Source organism: Silene latifolia, chromosome 6 (assembly GCF_048544455.1).
Source record: "Silene latifolia isolate original U9 population chromosome 6, ASM4854445v1, whole genome shotgun sequence".
Classification (NCBI taxonomy): domain Eukaryota; kingdom Viridiplantae; phylum Streptophyta; class Magnoliopsida; order Caryophyllales; family Caryophyllaceae; genus Silene; species Silene latifolia.
The window spans coordinates 96,704,707-96,728,709 of record NC_133531.1 but is presented as its reverse complement, the minus strand read 5'-3'; the positions used below and the strand labels follow the sequence as shown (position 1 = coordinate 96,728,709).

The 24,003-nt window shown below is 38.2% G+C and overlaps 1 long non-coding RNA gene across 1 annotated transcript; it reads left to right on the top strand.

Annotated features, from left to right (window-relative positions):
- Window positions 1-2,634: 2,634 nt before the first annotated feature.
- Window positions 2,635-4,061, top strand: LOC141658873 (uncharacterized). Its single transcript, XR_012549493.1, has 2 exons — window positions 2,635-3,487; window positions 3,572-4,061. It is a non-coding gene; the product is annotated as an uncharacterized LOC141658873 (long non-coding RNA).
- Window positions 4,062-24,003: the final 19,942 nt, after the last annotated feature.

Below are 24,003 nucleotides of genomic sequence, written 5' to 3'. Positions count from 1 at the left end.
TTTCTTTTTGACATTTCTTTTGATGTTTGGCATTTCTATACTTGACAACTTTCAACTTTTGCATTTTCTTTTGAACATTTTCAAAGTCACCCCAATTAGTAACGAGGATGCCTTATATTTGAAGCATAGGAGTGTTTTTTTTTTTTTCATTTTTGTTACTCCTTTTTTTTTCTTTTGATGCATTTGCAAACTTTTTTGACCTTTCATTTCATTTCTTGAACTCAAATTTTGAACAATTTTTGTGCCCATTCCCTTTTTGATGACAAAATGTGGTAGAATATGGATGATGGTTGCATGGTTTCAAGGGTCACCTTGGAATAAACGATAGCCAAGGAGTTATCACACCACAAGGTACTCTTTACTAGGCCTTAATCCATGGGTCAAAGGATACTAGCATGATACATCCTAGGGTGTTTTACAAGTATTCTAACAAGCAAAGTCTTAAGAAGAAAAAGTATCTACTAGGGCCTATGTACACTTGCCAAGCTTCCCAAATAGACGGTTTCACAAAATTTTTCTAACATCCACTCTACATGCCATGATGCAACTAACAAATATACATCCTAATGCATATGCTTCTACCAACTAGTATGCCAAATAATCTAAATGCAATCCTAAATTCACATTGTTTATACCGCATCAATCAAAATAAAGCCACATAGTCATTAACATAAAGAGGAAAAAGGAGATTGGAAAGATCATACCATGCGGTCTTCAATATCCTCATGTCTCGGATGTGGCATAGTCATTCAATGTGAAAAAGGATGAACAAATACAATATATATATATATATATATATATATATATATATATATATATATATATATATATATATATATATATATATATATATATATATATATATATATATATATATATATATATATATATATATATATATATAGAAATAGGATCCTGTATGAACCTATTGTTCGGTGCGAACTTACGAACTAGACACTAACCCGTCAGATCAAATAATGAATGGCCAAGATTAAACTCTCGTTTAACTCTTACAAATCCCAACCCCAACCCCAACTCTCACTCTCACCCGACACTCTTACTCTCTTTTGCCCCTCACATCCACCTCCTCCTTTGACCGCTGTTCTCCGACCACCTTCATCCAACGACCACTATTAGCTGCCGGCGGCGCGCTCACTGTTGCACTCTTTCGCACAAACCCCCAACTTTTATCGAGTTTCGTTCAAATTCATCGCGTCAATCCTCCAATTTCGATCAGTTTAATGTAAGTTTCTTTAATTTCGTAATTACTCTCATAGTTTTCATTATATTTCGGTAGTTTTTAAATTTCCCCCAAATTTGCCTTAATTTGAAGAAGTCTAACCCTAATTATTCTCATAGTTTTCATTAATTACTCTTTTTTCCCTGTTTTGTTGTTGTTTTGATTTATTTAGTTACATTTATGCGTTAATTTTGAATCATTGGAGTATGATTGGATTTTGTATGTTTATTGATCGATTTCTTTGAATTGTTTGAGTTTTGCCGGATACTTCGAGGCTCGAGCTATTGCGTTCTGAACTCTAATTAGATGTTCCTGAATGTACTTATGCTTATACGTTGGATTTACTTGTTTGAAGATTCTTGGATTTGATTGGAGTTGTTAGTTTTACACTTTCGATATGAAATGACGTGAAATTCCGACACTACTATAGGAATGGCTGTGTTAGAACGTTCACAACCATGTGGTATTTGAGTCAGAGTCCTGCCAGTCCCATAGGAATGGAGTTAGCTATACAACAAAAACTATAAAAAGTAGAAATAAGAATGAAGACAATTGATGAAGCAGAAAATCAAATTGCAGTTCATTGATTGCTAAAGTGTCAACTATCATATCCATAGTCAAAAATTACTACCAGTTTGATTGGATGAACAAAATGATTGGGGGATAAAGAGAATACTCCGTATGATAATAAGCATTTTAAAGCCTAGTAAAAAGACGCATTGCATGTTAGCTAAACTCTGAAAGAATGCGAATTTTTTTTGATAAACTCTTCAAAACGATACAAACCTAGCAATTGCTTGTTTGGTTACCTGCATTCAACCCCAACTTCAGCTGCCCGATAAGGCTTGTTTTTTCTTCGGCTACCTATATGTCGAAACCCGTTTGGTTTGGCTTGCTGGACACATAAGGAACTAATGTCACTTCATTGTCATTTCCCTCCTTTACTGGACTCTGTTTTTCCTTTGCCGGAGAGTTCCGTCTTCGCTTCTTCTATGTTCTCTAAGACGCCGTGATACTCGGATCCTTATCATCATTATCGTCTTCTTCCATTTTGCTTACTTTATTCTCAATGATCTCGTCCGTCAATGGCTATAGCGGCCTTCCTCTCCTCTTTTGAGTTGGAATCTTCTCCTCCTCGCCACTACCCGTGTCCCCATGGTCGGTAATCACAACTTCTAGGCTTTTGTCTTACGAAATGGTAATCGACAAGCTAGATACACCCCTTTATATTGGTTGACACACGGGATATTTTTTAGTTATTATATAATCAAAATAGTTTAATCTCATGTTATTCTGTTTTCTATGCGGTGTTTTCTTATGGTGTTTTTACAAGATGGAATAAATTTAGAAGTGAGGGTGAATGGCATGAGATTCCGAGGTGCTCAGTAGGATGAGTCTCGAGTCACCCAGGGTAGCTCGGGTTGAGACTTGAAGTGTTGAAAGTGATTCTTTCAGCTCCAAAATAACCATGTCTCACTTCCAACTAGAACTTACGTCTAGGCAGCAGGTTCTTTTTTATTGCATCAGTAACTCAACAACAGCAATTCCTACAAAATACAACCACTCAACCAATCGATTTGTGTATCTAATAGTAATACCATTTGTATCTCGATGGAGTGACATGTGTATCTGTCTATCTGAGTAGTTAATATGGTTCATTATTGGTTCATGCTCGTGGTAGGGGTTGTCCGAGGTGGAAGTTTTTTGTGGTTTGGGTTGTCGAGTTTTTGTGGTTTTGTGGTGGGTGGAGTAGTTAATATTAAATAGTTAGATTCCACAAAATTAACGCTACTCCACTTGTCCTGACATATTCCCTCGACCTTCACTCCATAATCTCTGACTTTCACTCACCTATCACTTTCCCTCCACCTTCACCAGACATCACCCCCAAGGCCCCGACACCGGAGCATCTCCGACGTAGGCACACTGCCGATTGCGGCCATCCCAACCCCGCACAAGTCGTATTTATTTCTCTCCCTTCCTCCCTCTATCGTCGATCTACCACCGTAAACATCATCGGTGCTGTAGTCTCCGGCCCTCTTACACTATATTCGGGTCGGAATCTTCCGAGTAAGTGAATGGTATTGTTATTTTTGTAAGTTCTTGGATCGTTTTTTGCAGATTTACCTTTTAAACATGAATGAACATGAAGGGGGTGTCGGCCTGGGTGAGGCTGGTGTCACTATTAGCGAAGAACCGACCTGACTTCAAGCTGTTTTTGGTCCAGATTTTCCGACTAGTTGAATGGTAGAATAAGTTTTCAAAATTTGTTGTTCCTTATTTTAGTTCTACAATTTAAATCGAACTAAAGAGATGAGATATCGATTTCAGGTGAGTGAAGGAAATAGGATGGGCGTGAGGATGAAAATGGGGGTGACAACTGTGGGCGTGTCGTTGCGGCGTCGTAACTTTGTCATGGTTTCAGACCTTGGGTGAGCTTGGTCCGCGGTGGTGGTTCGGGTGATGAGCGTGATTTGACGTGACGTCACTTTGTCATGGTTTCAGACCTCGGCGTAGTGAGTGGGGCGGTGCTCGACGTAATGTCACCTTATTGTCGGTGACAATGACGATGGTTGGTGCTACGATAACATATTGACGACATTAAATATGTTGCAGGTGAGGCGTCTATGGTGCTGGTATGCGGCGTTTAATGGCTGTTGTAGTGGTGCGAGGCAGTAGGTTGTACTTAGAATTATGTATGTACTGGAAATTGTAAATGTATCTAGTATGTTGTTTTATGCAACTAGACTTGATTTTGTTGTATTATTTTCAAATTGTTTAGGATTTTAGCCAAATAATAATCTAGCTGACTTTTAGATTTTGTTGAATTTGTGCAATTAGACACGATATAACATTGAATTGGTATAGAACTATAGATGAAATTCATCATAGAAGTAGGCATGGATTATGTGTGTTAGAAATGATTGTTACAAATTTTTAGCATGTTAGATACATACCTCTTGCTAGCTAGACACACTCCTTTAATTTGCTAGATACATACATCTAACTAGCTACATACACTTCTTTATGTTGCTCGGTACATTCCTCTACCTAGCTAGATACACTTCTCTAACTTGCTAGATAAATATCTCTAATTATCTAGAGTTACTTGTTTAAATTTCTAGATACACTTCTCTAACTTGCTAGATACATATATCTAATTATCTAGATACACTCGTTTAAATTTCTAGATACACTTTTCTAACTTGCTAGATACATATTTCTAATTATCTAGATACACTCATTTAAGTTGCTAGATACATACATCTAACTAGCTACCTACACTTCTTTATGTTGTTAGATACATAACTCTAACTAACTAGATACACTTCTATTAGATAAATATCTCTAATTATCTAGATACACTTGTTTAAATTTCTAGATACACTTCCCTAACTTGTTAGAAACATATCTCATATGACTTTTATGTTCTAATTTTGCTTAGGCCTGATTTTGAGAAGTATGAAATAGTTACGCTTAACTTTAGTAGATGCGTGTAATTATTGTAGGTTGTCCTCTGCTTTTTAAGAGTTTTGTGATGGATTAGTTACGCTTAACTTAGATAAACCGATTAACATTGTCTATCATTAACATGATGTCTCAAGTTTGATTTTCTAGGAATACACAGGGAGATTTATGTGACTCTTGTAATTCTAAACTAAATGACGCAATAAAAACAAAAAAAAAGTTGCAATATTAGCTCTTTTAACGCGAGTTTGGATTTGAGCTTGACTCAAAATTTAAGAGAGGTACGTCTTGCATTCTATTTTGGTTCGAAAGAACTAGCGTGTGGTACAGTAAGGAACGTAGGTTCGATCCCACAGCCGATGTGGTACAGCTAAAAACCATCAAATTTGTACACCATGAGGATCTATGACAAGCTTATTATTTCCCCCCAAAAATAATACTTGGCTCAACAATTAGTCAGAGAAAAGGTTGTGTGAAAAACAATTACAAATGTATTTGTCGTGCCGTATATTCAAAAATTTCACTGATATCACAATGTATTTGGTAGAAAAATACACTTTGGGAGCACTACTAAAAACAGTGCCAGTATAGAGAGATCTATCTATAGCAGCTTCGACGCCTGTGAAACATGAGTACAAGTTTCATTTGTCCTACTGATTTATGGACTTGTCAGCCTCGAGTTTCCTTAGTGATGTTGAACTCAGCTTGTCTCCACTCGTTTCTTCTGAAACTAAATCTACAACTTGAATCTGCAAATAGCAGATGCATAAGCTAACTTTTAACAATTGCAGAAGCAGGAAGGCAATTGATTATCAAGCACAGAATAATAATACCTTTAATTCGGACAATCCTGATTATGATGGCCTCCAAATTCTCATCAATGATTGAAGGACCGTAGGGGTCTGTGATAGGTTCTACTTCCACAGTGAGCCCTGGTTTAATAGACTGCAGAAACATTACATTGCAGAAGAAACTTTCAGCTTTAACTAAACACAAGAATATGAACCGGTTAAACCTCCATACAAGTAATACGTAAGAACTAAGCACTAGAAGTTCATTGTTAGGGAATGAAGGTGATGACACCAAGTACCCACCGCCTGTTTATCATAACCTGGAACATAATTCAGAATATTGAAATAGTTACGCTTAACTTTAGTAGATGCGTGTAATTATTGTAGGTGGTAATGCATTGATCATCATCTCCAAATTCATCTTGTACCCCTCTCTTAACTCCTGCAAATTTAGATTGTTGTAAGACAAATGCTTCGATATAAGAATACGATTACCAGCAATGTTACTTAAAATCGGCTGAAAGTGTCTCAGATGAAGTGATCAGGTGTTGTATGAAGTCTCAAATTGTAGTATTGTGTTGGAAGGTTGTCACCGCCCAACGTTTCACATAGATTGTTACAAAAGACTGGCACCATCCACATTATCACCACAAAAACATCGTGAAGCAAATAGTTGCTACAAAAACATATATGAGACGATCACACATGTGAAACGAATCCATTAACCTAATAATTAAGGGACTGCACAGGGGTATTGATTGATCTCACAATGTTAAACGACTCACATACAAAACTCAACCATAAGTATGTATCGAAATGTCAAATCTATGCAGCGTAAATAAAGGCTGAAATGCTACAAATAATTCAGGATTTCAAGTGTACAAAGCAAGCAAAGGAAAGTGTTCTGCAGCGTACCATGAAAAAATTGCATAAGGGAATAATAATTACCAGCTGGCTTGTTTCAGCAGCAAATATGCTGTCCATATGAAGGAAGTGTGAGCTCCATAAACTTGTTAGGTCAGTCTCTAAGTGTGGAGCCATACTAGAGTTCCGTTGTATTGGAGTTTCCTTGGAGTACCTTTGAGCCAAATTGCTTGTTTCTCTCCGGCTCTTCACCAATGTTGTCAAAGAGTCCGTGATCATTATGTAAATTGTTTGGAAAAGTTGTCAATTATATATGTAATTGAGATGGGAGAAACATGGATCGTACTTGATATCCGGCCTTTAGCATCCTGGCACTGCAGATTAGACCATATATACGCAGCTGCTCACCATAATTAACACACAATAAGTCAAGATTCCGAAGGAGTTTTAAATTAAGACGGTGAGGCTTCTACGAGACAGACTTACACACGAGATCAACCTATATCATTGTATATCAGTCATTAAATCACAGGATTAATAAGATCCGTTCACATGTAAAATTGTCTCATATGAGGCCTCATATGAGAAAGCAGGACATTTATTGTGGCACAAACTTAGATACACTTTGAGTAAATCTTTTAAAAAACACGAGTGTTTTAAGCAAATTTGAGTAACCCAATCTTACTCGAACGGAATGCTTCATATCATTATCCTTAAATAACATGATACACTCATTTACCTTTCTAGATACACATCTCTAACAAGATAGATACACTTTAAATTGCTAGATACACTCATTTACCTTGTTAGGTACACATCTCTGACTAGGTAGATACACTTCTTTATATTGCTAGATACACTCATTTAACTTGTTAGGTACACATCTCTGACTAGGTAGATAGACTTCTTTAAATTGCTAGATACACTCATTTACCTTGCTAGGTACACATCTCTGACTAGGTAGATACACTTCTTTAAAGAGGCAAGGGCGTTTATTCCGTGCCATGAAAAAAAAATAAAATTCCCATCAATTTTGAAAGAAGCAGCCGTGATTAATCAAAATTAAGCCAAAAATCAATTACCCTACGAATCTGTCGATAAATACCAACACAAAATTGAAAATATAACATCACATAATCACATCGGAGGTATTGGTAAGGTGAACAAGAAACATAACTAACATTTGCTCGACTACATTTTATATAAAACAATCGTATTTGAGCATAATAAATTTGGCCGAGGAAGACATTTCCCGAGTCGAAATGTTCAAACTAAGCTTTTTTACAATGTTTTTTCGAATTTTCCCTTCTTTTTTAGTAGATCTATAATTAAAATCACAAGTTTTAGGAGTTGAAAATAATTAACTCACCGGAGAAAGGAGATGCAATGGAAACTTGGCGATAGTATGCTGGAGTGAGTCGCCGGAGAATGAAATTAGTCGCCAGAGAATGGAATTAGTCGCCGGAGTAAAGGCAATGCTGTTGGAGAAGATTAAAAAGAAAGACTGTCGGCGTCAGAGTTGCGTCTGCCTGATCGGTGTTGGAGTACCGTCGAGTACGTCACCGTTGGAGGGTGGTAGTCTGAGGGAGGTGGAGGGAGGGTAGTGGGTGATGGCAGGTGATAGTTGATGAAAGACTAATTGTCAGGTTGGTTTGTGTAAGTTAGAACTTAGAAGCGGTGGTAGCGTGTTTTTTTATTAGTTCGTACGGTTCGCACCGTACTTTATTTCGCACCTGACCCCGAGCCTATATATATATATATATATATATATATATATATATATATATATATATATATATATATATATATATATATATATATAAGACTACACTACAAAGGAAATGAACACGTTTTTGGATTTTCAATTTTTAAATTTTTTTTTTGGTTTTTTTGAAATTTGATTTTTTTGGATTTTGTATAAAAGTTAAGTTAGAATTTCCCATCCCCACACTAGTATGGGCATTGTTCTCAATGGCCAATACGATAGGAAATTATGCAATGAAAATACATGATTTTTAAACTAAATGCAAACTATACTAAACTACACTACATGATGCATGTGTTTTTGTTATGGCGGAGAGCATAATTTAGATTAGCTCCCAATGCAAATTCATGGACTTCTCCAAACCAAAATAGACATTATTTCTAATGTCAAGAATTTTGGGGGAGTTCATGCACATGGAATGCAATGCATGAAACTAAAATTTGTCATTTTGGATTTTTCAGTTGGGAACAATAAAAATGAACACCTCAATAATGCCAAGGTGTTAGTCCTCCATTGTTGCTAGGACTCCTCAAAATCAAAACAAATATGGTACAACAAATTATCAAAACATCAAATTCTTTTCATGAAAATTAAGGAGAGGGGATTAAGGAAACTTCACTTAAGCCTTGATGGGTGCCTCTTGCCCGCTCTATCTAGATATGAAGTGATCTCTAGAGGTTGCCATCATCCCCCTCTAAGTCACTATCCCAAGCTTCTTTGGACGCATCACTCGCATTGAAGTCCATTAACTCATCTCCCTCACTATTGAGCTCCACCGTATCTCCACCACAAGACTTATCACTCCCTTCGTTTTCTTGCCCATTTGCTCCTTCATTGGCCCTTACCGAGTTTGGGAAGAGAATGTCCATTTGGGCCCAAGAGGGAAACATTCCCTCCTCGCTAATATTCCCTTGTTGAACTAAGCGGTGGAATTGTGGGTATAGAGCATAGTAGCTATCCACGACGGCTTCATATTGATGGAGATGCATATCTTGGAGAATCCCCGTCATAAAATCGTCTCGAGGAAGGATGAAGGGGTTAGGGTGATTGTAAGGTTGATATTGAAAAGGGTAGGGAGGTATCTTGATCTTTTCATTTTGTTGTTGTGGCTCGTTTTGTTGTTGTTGTTGTTGTTGTTGTTGTTATTGTTGTTGTTGGTTTGGAGGTCGTGCTTGGTTTGCTTGGTTCGGGTTTGTAGGGATGAGGTATGACGGAATTGGGGATAGAGGGCCCCTCCTTGGTGAAATTCTCGTTAAACCGTTCATTGGCAAGTAGATAGGGTTGCTCCCTTTTGTTATCCATTTGATTCTCTTTTCAAAACCCTCGTGGGTTATCCAATAATGTTGCACAAGAATTAGCTCCTCATTTATCCTTATATTTCCCGGAAGGGGACTGTACTCATTGTTCTTATTGAACCTTGGAGTGAAGTGTTTTGCGAGTCTTGTAATGAGTCCTCTATTGACGATATGCTTCATCCCATCGTCGTCCCCATTTCGAAACTTAGCCCATTTCTCAAGAAGTACAAGTGATGCATTGAAATGATATCCACTTCTTCCTTGGATCTCAGGATATGATTCCATGAATACGAGATCAAGCTCATTCACAATTACCGGGTCTCTGCGTATGAGGTTAGTTCCGGATAAGAACCGGTATGTGAGCCTTAGAATAGGGTTTTGGATGTGAAATGCCAAACATTCCTTGATATACAAAAAGTCTCGACCGGTCATGGCTCTCCATAATGGTGCCACACTATACTTCTTTGGTCTTGATGTCCGGGTAGGCGAAACATCTAAACCGAGCACATTTGCAAACTCAACAAGAGTCATCATCCTTGTTGCATTTTCCAATCGAAACTCTATGCAAATCGTTTTGTTCAAAGTTGTGATCTTTAAGAAACTTAAGAACGCAAGAACAAGTGGTCGGTAGGTTTGCTCATATAAGTGAAACAAGTTAGAAAGACCGAACAACTCAAAAAGGGCTTCCGTTTGATGGTATATTCCAAGCTTTCTTAATGTTTTATGGCATAGAAATTTGGTAGGAAGAATATTCTTACCAAGTAGTCGGTGAAAGACAAGCCGTTGAACATCGTTCACAAACTCAATGTTGGAGAAATCGTCAAACTTGGTGAGATCCACAATCTCTTCATGTTCCCTTCTTAGAGTGTTGATGTGAGAAGTAGATGAACTTCCTCTCACTCTTGGTCTTCTTCTTTCCCTAGATAAAGATCCTCTTGGTCCCATTCTTGGATTTTAAATTTGGAGATTGATTTTTTGAAGTATGGAGATGCTCTTTGTGAATTAGATCTTGCTTTTGAATCTTTTTGAAACCCTAGAATTCGGGGGTTTTTGTTTTTGTGGAGTGAATGAGTGCTTGAGATATGCTTAGGAGTCATAAAAGAGGGGGTTTTATATTATAAGTGGAAGGAAGGATGAGGTGTCATGAATTGTGTGGTGGGGGAGAATTTAAGTAGCGAAAATCTAGAATAAAAGACGCAGGGAGACGAGCGGATTCGACATCGGGACGCTCGGATTTCTAGGCATTGGGACGAGCGGATTCCTTACGGGACGCTCGGATTCCTTTCCAGGGAAAAATCCCAGATGTTGAAGTAACCAGGACGAGCGTATGCTAGTCGGGATGAGCGTCTTACTGTAGTAGGACGAGCGGATTATACTGAGGACGCTCGGATTCTCTTCCAGCGAGGAATGCCAGAAATTGTTGCTAATGAGACGAGCGGATTCCTCATGCGACGGGCGTCCAAGTCAAGACGAGCGGATTAGCACTAGAGACGCTCGGATTTTGGATCAGAACAAAACAGTTGCTTGTCAGTTCTCGTAGGACGAGCGGATTCCCGGTCGGACGCTCGGATTCCTTGCTTGGACGGGTGTCTTCATCACGGGACGCTCGAATTTCTCCTGCTTTTCCTTCTCTTCAATAGAAATGTTTCTTCACACTTTAAAACTAGTTCCTTCATTCATCAAAATGATTAGTAACCCTCCCTCACTTACTCTCATGGCATGAATCATGTTTATGATAAAAATGCAATAAAATTGAAAGTGCAAGTAAGAAGGGTTAGTATATTTACAAGTGGTGGTTTAGGGAGGACTCCACCAAACTCTCCTTCTGATGATTTCTTCAAGGATGAGAAGGCCCGAGGTAGGTGACCTCGACCTCTCCAATGAATGCTCCCTCATAATATGGCTTCAATCTTTGGCCATTCACTTTGAATTTGCTTCCATCCTCCGATTTGATCTCAAAGTCTCCATACTTCCCTACCTCGGTGATCGCATAAGGACCCATCCATCTAGAGTTCAACTTCCCGGGAAAGAGTCGATATTGGGAATTGAATAGAAGGACTTTATCTCCTTTGTGCAAGGTTTTTTGCTTGATTCTCTTGTCATGAAGCAACCTTGTCATTTCCTTGTAAATCTTGGCATTCTCATAAGATTGTAGTCGGAATTCTTCCAACTCTTGAATTTGTATCATCCTCTTTTGACCGCTTAATTTGAGATCAAGGTTGAGAGCTTTAATTGCCCAAAAAGCTTTGTACTCTAACTCAATTGGCAAATGGCATGCCTTTCCATAGACAAGTTTGTAAGGGGAAACTCCTATGGGAGTCTTATAGGCCGTCCTATAAGCCCAAAGAGCGTCATCAAGCTTCATGCTCCAATCCTTATGAGTCTTGTTTACAAATTTCTCAAGAATTTGCTTGATCTCTCTATTTGAAACTTCAACTTGACCGCTTGTTTGAGGATGGTATCCTAAACCGGTTCTATGTTGAACACCATATTTGGTCAAAAGGGATGTGAGCTTCTTTTCATGAAAATGGGTTCCTCCATCACTTATGATTGCTCTAGGGACTCCGAATCTTGGGAAGATTATTTTCTTAAAGAGCTTAGTGACCGGTTTTGCATCATCGGTTGGGGTGGCAATTGCCTCCACCCATTTTGTGATGTAGTCTACGGCCACAAGGATATATTTGTTTCCTTTGGATGTCATGAACGGCCCTTGGTAGTCGACCCCCAAACGTCGAAGATCTCCACCTCTAGTATGCCCCTTTGTGGCATTTCATTCCTCCAAGAGTTATTCCTCGTCCTTTGACAAGCATCACAATGAAGGATGAATTCCCTTGCATCTTGGAACATCGTAGGCCAAAAGAAGCCCGATTGAAGAATTTTTGCAATGGTTCTCCTTGCTCCATGGTGTCCACCGTAAGGGGATGAGTGATATCCTTCCAAAACTCCTTGAATTTCCCATTAAGGGATGCACCTTCGGTAGAGCCCATCACTACACTGCTTGTAAAGATTTGGGTCATCCCAAAAATACTTCTTTACTTCGAATAAGAACCTCTTCCTTTGGTTGTAGTTTAAGTTTGGAGGGAGTAATCTTCCAACAATATAGTTGGCATAATCGGCAAACCATGGGGTGATATGTCTCTCAAGTTGTGTTTGAATAGCCATTAAGATATCATCGGGAAAAGAGTCATTGATCGGTGTTTCTCCTTCTTCATCATGAAACCGGATTCTTGACAAGAGATCCGCCACTACATTCTCGGCTCCTTTCTTATCTCTTATTTCCAAGTCGAATTCTTGAAGAAGCAAAATCCTTCTCAACAACCTTGGTTTTGCCTCTTTCTTTATCAAGAGATGTCGAAGAGCACGGTGATCCGAAAAGACAATCACTTTAGATCCAAGTAAATAGGAGCGGAATTTGTCCAAAGCATAAACAATGACAAGGAGCTCTTTCTCGGTGGTATCATAGTTCACTTGGGAAGAATAAAGAGTCTTGCTTATATAGTAGATAGCATGTAAAGCCCTTCCTACCCGTTGGCCAAGAACCGCTCCAACGGCGTAGTTACTAGCATCACACATAATCTCGAACGGTAGTTCCCAATTCGGTGGTTGAATGACCGGTGCCGAGATTAGTGCTTCCTTAATTCTATTAAAGTCTTCAACACACTCATTAGTGAAATGGAATTGGGCATCTTTAAGTAAGAGTTGAGTGAGGGGTTTCGCGATTTTTGAGAAATCTTTTATAAAACGGCGATAGAAACCCGCGTGACCGAGAAAACTTCTCACCCCTTTAACATTCACGGGAGGTGGGAGTTTCTCTATCACCTCAACCTTGGCTTTATCGACCTCGATGCCCTTTTCCGAGATTAAATGACCCAAAATAATTCCTTCATTGACCATGAAGTGACACTTTTCCCAATTTAAAACGAGACTAACATCTTCACATTTTTGTAATACAAGAGAAAGATTATGCAAGCATGAGTCAAAGTCTTTTCCATAAACGCTAAAATCATCCATAAAAACTCCCATTATGGTCTCTAGGTAGTCGGAGAAGACACTCATCATGCATCTTTGGAAAGTAGCGGGGGCATTACACAAGCCAAAAGGCATTCTCCTATATGCAAAAGTACCATAAGGGCATGTGAAGGTGGTCTTGTGTTGGTCATCCGGGTGTATAGGGATTTGAAAGAATCCCGAATACCCATCAAGGTAGCAGAAGAACTTGTTGGAGGCTAGCCTCTTGATGGGAGTGTCGTCGTGGCTCTCAATCAAACACATTTATAATACTCAACAAACAACTAGCTAGCGGTAAGTCGAGGTCGATCCATGGGACGGTGTGCTTTGGGTTCTAAGTCTATCTATCTCAATTTATGCTAGTGTCACGATTTGTTTGGGTTTGTAGTTGTGTTCTAAACTAGTGAAAGCAATAAAGTAGAGCAAGCAATAAAAGAAAAGATGTAAACAAATGGCTAAAAGTGCTAGGATATCATGGGGTCATGGGGAATTCATGGTGTTGATCATACAAACATGTTTACAAGGTTGCAAGCAATTAATGTTGTGGAGAAACCGAGTTGGGTTATGTCTTACGGTTCATAGGAAGAGTTGGGTCCCGGAGCCGAATCGATTTGATTGTACAACACCTACAAGTCGACTTACTTTCCTCCTATTCAACTTCTATGCATGGTCTAACAAAACTCGAGTTGGTTTATATCTTACAAGTCAAGTTGAGTAGATAAGAGATGGTAAAAATGCAAGGATTCATAGGCTTAGCATTTCATCAAACATAACATGTGCATAAAGTTGACATCACAACAAGCAAGCAATTTAATCATGTGAACATATTAGATTAAGCATGAATCAATCCCATGTTGGTTTCCCCTAATTACCCACTAATCCTAGCAAGAGACTACTCACTCATTATCATAGGAAACATGTCATTAATGGTGTCAATCATCACAACAAGTATAAACATGATAATAGAATGAAGAAATGAACAATAAAGATTAAAGAGTAAAGGAATTATACCAACTTAAGATGATCCAAATAATAATGCAAAGAATAATAGAAGGACTTGATGATTGATGGAAGGTTGTCAATCTCCCAATAATAACCCAATAATCTTCAATTACCCAATAATAAACTTGAATAATAAACTTGAACAATAATTAAAGAGAGATTAATGTGTAATTTGTGGAAAGATTAAAGAGTAATCTATTCTAATCTACTCCTAATCTAATCTAAAGAAGGATTTTCTACTCTAAAACAACATGCTTGATTAATTACAAAGATGGGGTATTTATAGTGGAAATTAGGTGGGATGCATTAGGTTAACTAAGGGCTAAACTAGTAATTACACTTTTTAAGTTGGGCAAGGAGACTCAGGATTCTCGAGAGAAGGGCTTCTCTTATCGTTGCTAGAAGAATGAAAACGTCTTTGTGCTGAAATCCGTGCGGATGGGAGTCGGGACGGCCGGATCTGGGCTGAGGAATCCGAGCGGATTCTTGGGCAAGACGCTCGGATTGGCGAGGGGGAATCCGAGCGGATTCCTTTGAGGGACGCTCGGATTGTAGCAAGGGAATCCGAGCGGATTTAAAGCAAGACGGGCGGATTATCCTCCAGTGAATTTTCTTGTTTTTCCCAGCCAGAAGACGGGCGGATTGGGGACAATCCGGGCGGATTGGGGAAGACGAGCGTCTTCTTCTCGGGACGCGCGGATTCCCGAACAGCTTCTTTGTTTGACCTCGGATTGTAAAACGGACGTTATTTTCTCATCCGGACTCCTATTGGAGTGATTCAAAAGCCTAGATCACTTGATTTTTCGATGCCGTTCCATCTAGCATACTTTCAGAGCCAAATGAGCAACCCTTGGTTCAGTTTCCGAGAAATTTCTTCATAAATGGCTTCCTTCTCGTCATCCTTGCTTTTAACCCTTATGAGTCTTCTATAAACTCTTTATTCCTACATACTTGGACATCATTCTTGCCTCCTCTTCATACTAGTCCATCTAATATCATCAATAAGCTTCCAAATATGCACGAAAGACGGGAATTTCCGCCTTATTATCTCCTTTTCTACAAAACATATGAAATGCGATAGAAAAGCAAATAGGAAGGTTTTGACGGATAAAATGGCCATAAAATGTTATAATAGTATGCAAAATAGGCTCAATTAGGGGACTAAATGTGCGCTAATTATGGTCACATAAAATATCCCCAAACCGAACCTTTACTCGTCCCGAGTAAAGAGGTGACAAAAACTAGACCTTTATTTAAACTAACCTAATAATATAGCCGATATGAGACAATTAGCGGGTCTCACTCCGCCCCTTCAACTCACAACAAGACAACCATGAGGTAGGATGCCTTCTTGCAAGGCAAGGTGGGTCTTGCCAAAATGGCGACACATCCAATCATTAAAGCACACAAATTCAAGTAATGGATGCATCTACAAAAGAATAGCCACTTTCCTCATCTAAGTGGCGGAAATTACCTACAAGGGAAGCAATTCAAGGATACACAATCCTTCATAGATGCAATTTGTTCAAACTACTAAGCCTAGAAGGATACCAATAAATCACCTCCAAAATGTGTCAAGCTAGGGTACCTTTGTCCTCAATCGTTAAATGCTTTTGTCAAGAGTAGACTCCCTATGGTGTTAGAAACACTGGAGGATCGCGGAATTCCCCCTCTTGCCTAGACAAGAAGAAGGGTCGTCCCCTCTCTACCATGCACAAAAATGGATAAGATGGAAAAGGGATCGATAGTATTTGAGTTTTATTTTGGGAGTTTGCTTTTGTTTTTGTTTTTCCCCCCAATTTCATTGGCGTTTGACATTTGAGAACACTTTCTTTTGCCATTTCTTTTTGATTTTTGGCATTTCAATACTTGACAACTTTCAACTTTTTGCATTTATTTTGAACATTTTCAAAGTCACCCCAATTAGTAACGAGGGTGCCTTGTATTTGAAGCTTTTAGGAGTTCTATTTTTGCTCCTCTTTTCATTTGATGCATTTTTGCAAACTTTCTTTCACTTTTCATTTCATTGAACTCAAATTTGAACAATTTCTTTTTGTGCCCATTCCCTTTGATGACAAAAATGTGGTAGAACATGGATGATGGATGTATGGGTGCATGGTTTCAAGGGTCACCTTGGAATAAACGGTAGCCAAGGAGTTATCACACCACAAGGTACTCTTGACTAGGCCTTAAACCATGGGTCAAAGGATACTAGCATGACACATCCTAGGGTGTTTTACAAGCATTCTAACAAGCAAAGTCTTAAGAAGAAAAAGCATCTACTAGGGCCTATAAACACTTGTCAAGCTTCCCAAATAGACGGTTTCGCAAAATTTTTCTAACCATGCAAACTACATGCCATGATGCAACTAATATATATACCTCCTAATGCATATGATTCTACCAACTAATATGCCAAATAATCTAAATGCAATCCTAAGTTCACATTGTTATACCGCATCAATCAAAATAAAGCCACATAGTCATTAACATAAAGAGGAAAAAGGAGATTGGAAAGATCATACCATGCGGTCTTCAATATCCTCATGTCTCGGATGTGGCGTAGTCAATCAATGTGAAAAAGGATGAACAACCACAATATATACAACAATATATACAAGTCTACACTACAAAGGAAATGAACTTGTTTTTGGATTTTTCAAATTTTTATGGTTTTTGTTTTATGAAATTAAAAGAACATATTTTTGAGATTTTTTTTCGAAATTTTTCAATTTTTATGCATTTTGGAATATAAATTCCCATCCCCCACTTTATTTTGGGCATTGTCCTCAATGTACATGTAGGAGTAGGAATAAAAAGAAAAACATGTTTTTGGATTTTTGATTTTTTGAAATAAAGAACAAATGCAATGATATGATATGAATGAATGCATGCTCTAGCTAAATGCAATTCTATATGACATATATAACAAATGAATGCAATCTAAACTATACTATATGATGCATGATTTAAACTATGGTCACTTATGATCAAACCTCCCCAAACCGATTTAAACACTATTTCTAGTGTAGAAATGAATAGGATTGGTCATTAGTAACAATGCATGAATTCTAATCTATATGCAAATAACTACATGAATCATATGGGATAAATTACAATGTAAACTATACTATATGAACTAACTAATGTAAATGCAATATGAAATATAATACAAATGCAAGCTAAATGTATATGTATATAACTAAATGCAAGTGTAAATGTAATGCAAAGTTAAAGGAAAGGGTATCTTACAAATGGTGGTTTGAGGTAGGACTCCACCAAACTATGTTCAAATTGTAAAGGTTCTTGTCCATAGAGCTCAAGGCTCTTAGTAGAAGATCAAAAGCTTGTGAACAAGCTCCAAATAAGCATAGGTATGGGTTGCTCCATTTGAACACGAAATTTGGCCAAGGAAGTTTGTCATATATCCTTTCTTTCACCTTGTCCTTGGCACTAGAGCTTTCCCGATGCTTCAAACCAATTAGCCCATGATTCTTGTCAACATAAGGTATGAAGTATGGTTCATTTTCATCCGGAGACTTTAACTCACCACCTTCTCCTTTACTTTTTGTGATGATGATAGCATTTTGATTATTCAATCCTTCCAAGGTAGAAGGAGAATTTTCATAACATTGATGATCGAGCTCCTTAGAAGTTGGCATTGTGGATGCCAAATTTCCACAAGTAGCTTCTCGTGCAAGTTTCTCCTTGAGCTTTTCCACCAAGTAGCTTTTGTATGATGCTTTGACCTTGTGAAGAAGGTCCATCATATCCTCTTCAACAATCATTGGCTCCATGGTAGGTGTCAAGTAGTCTTCATGGGATATAAGGAAAGGACATTCACCTTCATGATAGGATATCTCAAAGGTCTCAAGGATAGGTTCCTCAAGGAAGGTGATATTACAAGTCCATCCCTTAGGCTCGTCATCATCGCTATCTCCATAAGAATCATAAATGGGGGCTTCACTCTTCTTCACCAACTCTTTCTCCAACACCTCAACATCCACTTCAAATGACACACCCTCATACTCACAAAGGCTAAGAGTATTTGGCTTACTCAACTTCATGTCTTCCTCATCAAATACCACACTTTCATACTCACAAAAGCCCAAAGAGATTGGCTCTTCCCACTTCTCATCAAAGGTAACTCCTTCAAACTCACCTTCATGGTCAATGTCCAAGGAGTGGTGGGGGGTGGTTTCTTGGGATTCTCTCATTTGGGCAATTTGAATCTCCAACTCCTCACTTTGGGCAACAATGCCTTGAAGAACATTGTCCCTCTTTTGGCTCTCCTCTAGCATTTGTTTGAAGAAGTTTTGTTGATCTCCCATCATTTGGAGAATCACATTTTGAATGGGCTCATTTTCTTGTTGTGGGTAGGTGTGGAAGTTCTCATATTGTGGCATTTGGAATTGGTTGTAAAGTGAGTTTTGGGTGGATGGTTGTTCTTGATATTGGGTGTGGTGATTTTGGTGGGAAAAATTGGGGTAGTAGTTAGGATTTTCATTGTACGAATAATAAGGTAGGTTTGTGTTGACTTGCTCCTCAAACTCCCCATACCCATAGTCATACTCAAAAGATCCACCACATACTCCATGTACCAAGTCTTGGGTCATCATAGCTAAGACAAGGAAACAACTACAAGCATGGAAACTACACAAAAACGGTAAGAACAATCCTTGAAGAACAAGTTCCTCAAGGTGAAAGCACAATTAAAATAGACAAACAAGTAAGAACTTAATCACATAGCACCATCCCCGGCAACGGCGCCATTTTGATGGGAGTGTCGTCGTGGCTCTCAATCAAACACATTTATAATACTCAACAAACAACTAGCTAGCGGTAAGTCGAGGTCGATCCATGGGACGGTGTGCTTTGGGTTCTAAGTCTATCTATCTCAATTTATGCTAGTGTCACGATTTGTTTGGGTTTGTAGTTGTGTTCTAAACTAGTGAAAGCAATAAAGTAGAGCAAGCAATAAAAGAAAAGATGTAAACAAATGGCTAAAAGTGCTAGGATATCATGGGGTCATGGGGAATTCATGGTGTTGATCATACAAACATGTTTACAAGGTTGCAAGCAATTAATGTTGTGGAGAAACCGAGTTGGGTTATGTCTTACGGTTCATAGGAAGAGTTGGGTCCCGGAGCCGAATCGATTAGATTGTACAACACCTACAAGTCGACTTACTTTCCTCCTATTCAACTTCTATGCATGGTCTAACAAGACTCGAGTTGGTTTATATCTTACAAGTCAAGTTGAGTAGATAAGAGATGGTAAAAATGCAAGGATTCATAGGCTTAGCATTTCATCAAACATAACATGTGCATAAAGTTGACATCACAACAAGCAAGCAATTTAATCATGTGAACATATTAGATTAAGCATGAATCAATCCCATGTTGGTTTCCCCTAATTACCCACTAATCCTAGCAAGAGACTACTCACTCATTATCATAGGAAACATGTCATTAATGGTGTCAATCATCACAACAAGTATAAACATGATAATAGAATGAAGAAATGAACAATAAAGATTAAAGAGTAAAGGAATTATACCAACTTAAGATGATCCAAATAATAATGCAAAGAATAATAGAAGGACTTGATGATTGATGGAAGGTTGTCAATCTCCCAATAATAACCCAATAATCTTCAATTACCCAATAATAAACTTGAATAATAAACTTGAACAATAATTAAAGAGAGATTAATGTGTAATTTGTGGAAAGATTAAAGAGTAATCTATTCTAATCTACTCCTAATCTAATCTAAAGAAGGATTTTCTACTCTAAAACAACATGCTTGATTAATTACAAAGATGGGGTATTTATAGTGGAAATTAGGTGGGATGCATTAGGTTAACTAAGGGCTAAACTAGTAATTACACTTTTTAAGTTGGGCAAGGAGACTCCGGGATTCTCCGAGAGAAGGGCTTCTCTTATCGTTGCTAGAAGAATGAAAACGTGCTGTGCTGAAATCCGTGCGGATGGGAGTCAGGACGGCCGGATCTGGGCTGAGGAATCCGAGCGGATTCTTGGGCAAGACGCTCGGGTTGGCGAGGGGGAATCCGAGCGGATTCCTTTGAGGGACGCTCGGATTGTAGCAAGGGAATCCGAGCGGATTTAAAGCAAGACGGGCGGATTATCCTCCAGTGAATTTTCTTGTTTTTCCCAGCCAGAAGACGGGCGGATTGGGGACAATCCGGGCGGATTGGGGGAGACGAGCGTCTTCTTCTCGGGACGCGCGGATTCCCGAACAGTTTCTTTGTTTGACCTCGGATTGTAAAACGGACGTTATTTTCTCATCCGGACTCCTATTGGAGTGATTCAAAAGCCTAGATCACTTGATTTTTCGATGCCGTTCCATCTAGCATACTTTCAGAGCCAAATGAGCAACCCTTGGTTCAGTTTCCGAGCAATTTCTTCATAAATGGCTTCCTTCTCGTCATCCTTGCTTTTAACCCTTATGAGTCTTCTATAAACTCTTTATTCCTACATACTTGGACATCATTCTTGCCTCCTCTTCATACTAGTCCATCTAATATCATCAATAAGCTTCCAAATATGCACGAAAGACGGGAATTTCCGCCTTATTATCTCCTTTTCTACAAAACATATGAAATGCGATAGAAAAGCAAATAGGAAGGTTTTGACGGATAAAATGGCCATAAAATGTTATAATAATATGCAAAATAGGCTCAATTAGGGGACTAAATGTGCGCTAATTATGGTCACATCACCTCTCAAGCATTTGGTCAATGAATGGTAGGGGGAAATGATCTTTTCATGTCGCGGAATTCAATTTCCGATAGTCAATACACATACGCCAACCGGTGATATTCCTTGTGGGTATTAGCTCATTCTTTTCATTTGTCACTACCGTGGTACCTCTTTTCTTAGGTACCACTTGAACGGGGCTAACCCACAAAGAGTCCGATATAGGATATATGATTCCCGCATCAAGTAATTTCATAACCTCTCCTTTAACAACTTCTTGCATGTGGGGGTTTAATCTCCTTTGAGATTGGATGGTAGGTCTATGGTCTTCCTCTAGATGAATTCTATGCATACAAAAGTTGGGACTTATCCCCTTAAGGTCATCTAAACTATAACCTGTAGCCTTTTCATGTTGTTTGAACACATCAAGCAATTTTCCCAATTGATTTTCATCAAGTTTGTCATTAACAATCAAGGGCTTGGTCTTAGATTCATCAAGATAAGCATATTTCAAATTTGGGGGAAGGGGTTTTAAAGTTGGAACTTGTACCTCACTTTCCTCCATTGAAGGTTCATTGATAACTTGCTCCATTTCCATTAGACACTCCATTCTAATGGCATACTCAACTTGTATGATGTCTTCTATGATTGCTTGCTCTTGTTCCATGGGTTGATATGCTTCCACAAGGATGTTACGTACTAATTCGGATTGCTCATGAGTAAGTTATTTGTTAGCTAGAGCGGCCTCAAGAAGATCGATCTACCTCCAACTCCCAATGCTTATTTTTGGCCTCACTTGCTTCCAAAGCTTCCAATGCTTGCATGGGGTCTTTGAAGAAAGGTATACTTAAGTGGTCCTCAACAAAACAATCTATAATATCCATCTTGGAAAATATCGAACAACTTGAAAATAATTAGAACAAACCTTGAGGAGTTTTACTTCCCCAAGGCAAAGAAAGACACAACTAATAACAATCAAAGAAAATCAAATCAAGTTAACACCGTCCCCGGCAACGGCGCCATTTTTGGTCGGTCCTCTTTGAGCTTAGATTTCGGTTACTTGTCGTTAGGAGCACCTAGACCAAAATAATATTTATAACTTCACAAACAACTCTACTATTAGTAAAGAGGCAAGTAAAGGTCGGATCCCAAGGGACGGGTATTGATGTAGGATTTTCGATTGCAAGTAGTTGTGCCTAGGGGTGTCACAATTTGGGTTGAGATGAGAAGATCACTAAACTAAATAACAATAAAAGTAAACAAGCAAGATGACTAAAATGAGATGTAAACAATTGATTAAAAGCACTAGGGTGTCATGGGGTCATAGGGGATTCATGAGAATTTATCATACAAACATGTTCTCAAATTATAAGCAAGAATTATTGTAGTGATAAGATCGAGTTGGTTTATATCTTACAATCCTAGGAAGGTTTGGGTCCCGGAGCCGAATCGATTAGATTGTACAACACCTACAAGTCGACTTAATCCTCCCCACTCAACTATATGCATGGTCTAATGAGACTCGAGTTGGTTTATGTCTTACAAGTCTCATTGAAAAGGTAGGTGATGGGTAAAAAATGCAAGGATTCATAGGCTCGCATTTCATCAAACATAACATGTGCATAAGTTGAGATCACAACAAGCAAGCAAATAAATTATGAAAACATGTTAAATTAAGCATGAATCTTCCCCCATGTTGGTTTTCCCTAATTACCCATTAACCCTAGTTAAGGAAACTACTCACTCATTATCAAGTTTAACATGTTAACAAGGTTGTCAATCATATTAACAAAGCAAAACATGATAAATAAATGAAGATGATTAACAATAATTAAAAAGGGATTAAGAGAGTTATACCTAATGATGATTCCAAAATAATAATGCAAAGAATAAACGAAGTACTTGATTATTGATGGAAGGTTGTCAATCTCCCAATAAACCCAAATAATCTTCAATTACCCAAAATAAAAGATAACCAAAAGAGAAATTAAGGAAATGAGATTTGTATTAATATTTGATTAGAAGTTGATTACAAGATTAAAGAGAGATTAGAATAGTATAGACTACACTTAAGATTGATAAGAAGAACATGATAATCTAATTAGTATAATGGGGTATTTATAATGGGGATTAGGTGCACAAATTAGGGTTACTAAGGGGTTAAATGACGATTAAGTTCTTAAGAAAAGTTGAGGAAATGCTCCTCTTGAAGAAACATGCGAGTCTCCTTTTTGCTAGTCTTTCGAAAATATGCGCATCCCGAGTAGAACAAGAAGAAGCCGGGCTGCACTGGAGAACAATCCGAGCGTCCAAAGGGTCGGGACGAGCGGATTCTGGATGTGGTGGACGAGCGGTTTCCAGTCTAGTGAGCTTTTTCTTCTTTCCTTCTTTTCTTCTTCCAATAATCCTCTGGGATTTTGTCGGGGATGCAAGGATCTTCTTCATCATTGCCCATCTACTACATTATTTACAAAGGCCTTCTAGTATTGTCTTTACTTTGATGCTTGGTCATTAGATTCGATAAATTTAGCTCTATTTTGCCATGAAAATGCAAGGTTTGTACTCCTCTCCTACCAAAGGAACAAAACCTCAAAGAATATGCAAAACAAAGGATTAAAGATAGTAAATGACCCAAATATGTACTAAAAAGCATAGGAACGAGGCTATTTCGGGGACTAAATATGCTCAAATATTGGTCACATCAGTATGTAAACAAATCATATCTTTTAATATTTCGTTCCCTAAAACCCTAAGAGATAATAAAGGATATTCCAAAAGATAGAATATAAATTATCCTTCTATTATCTTTTCCATAAATATTAAGATATGATAAGATTTCCATAATAAAAAT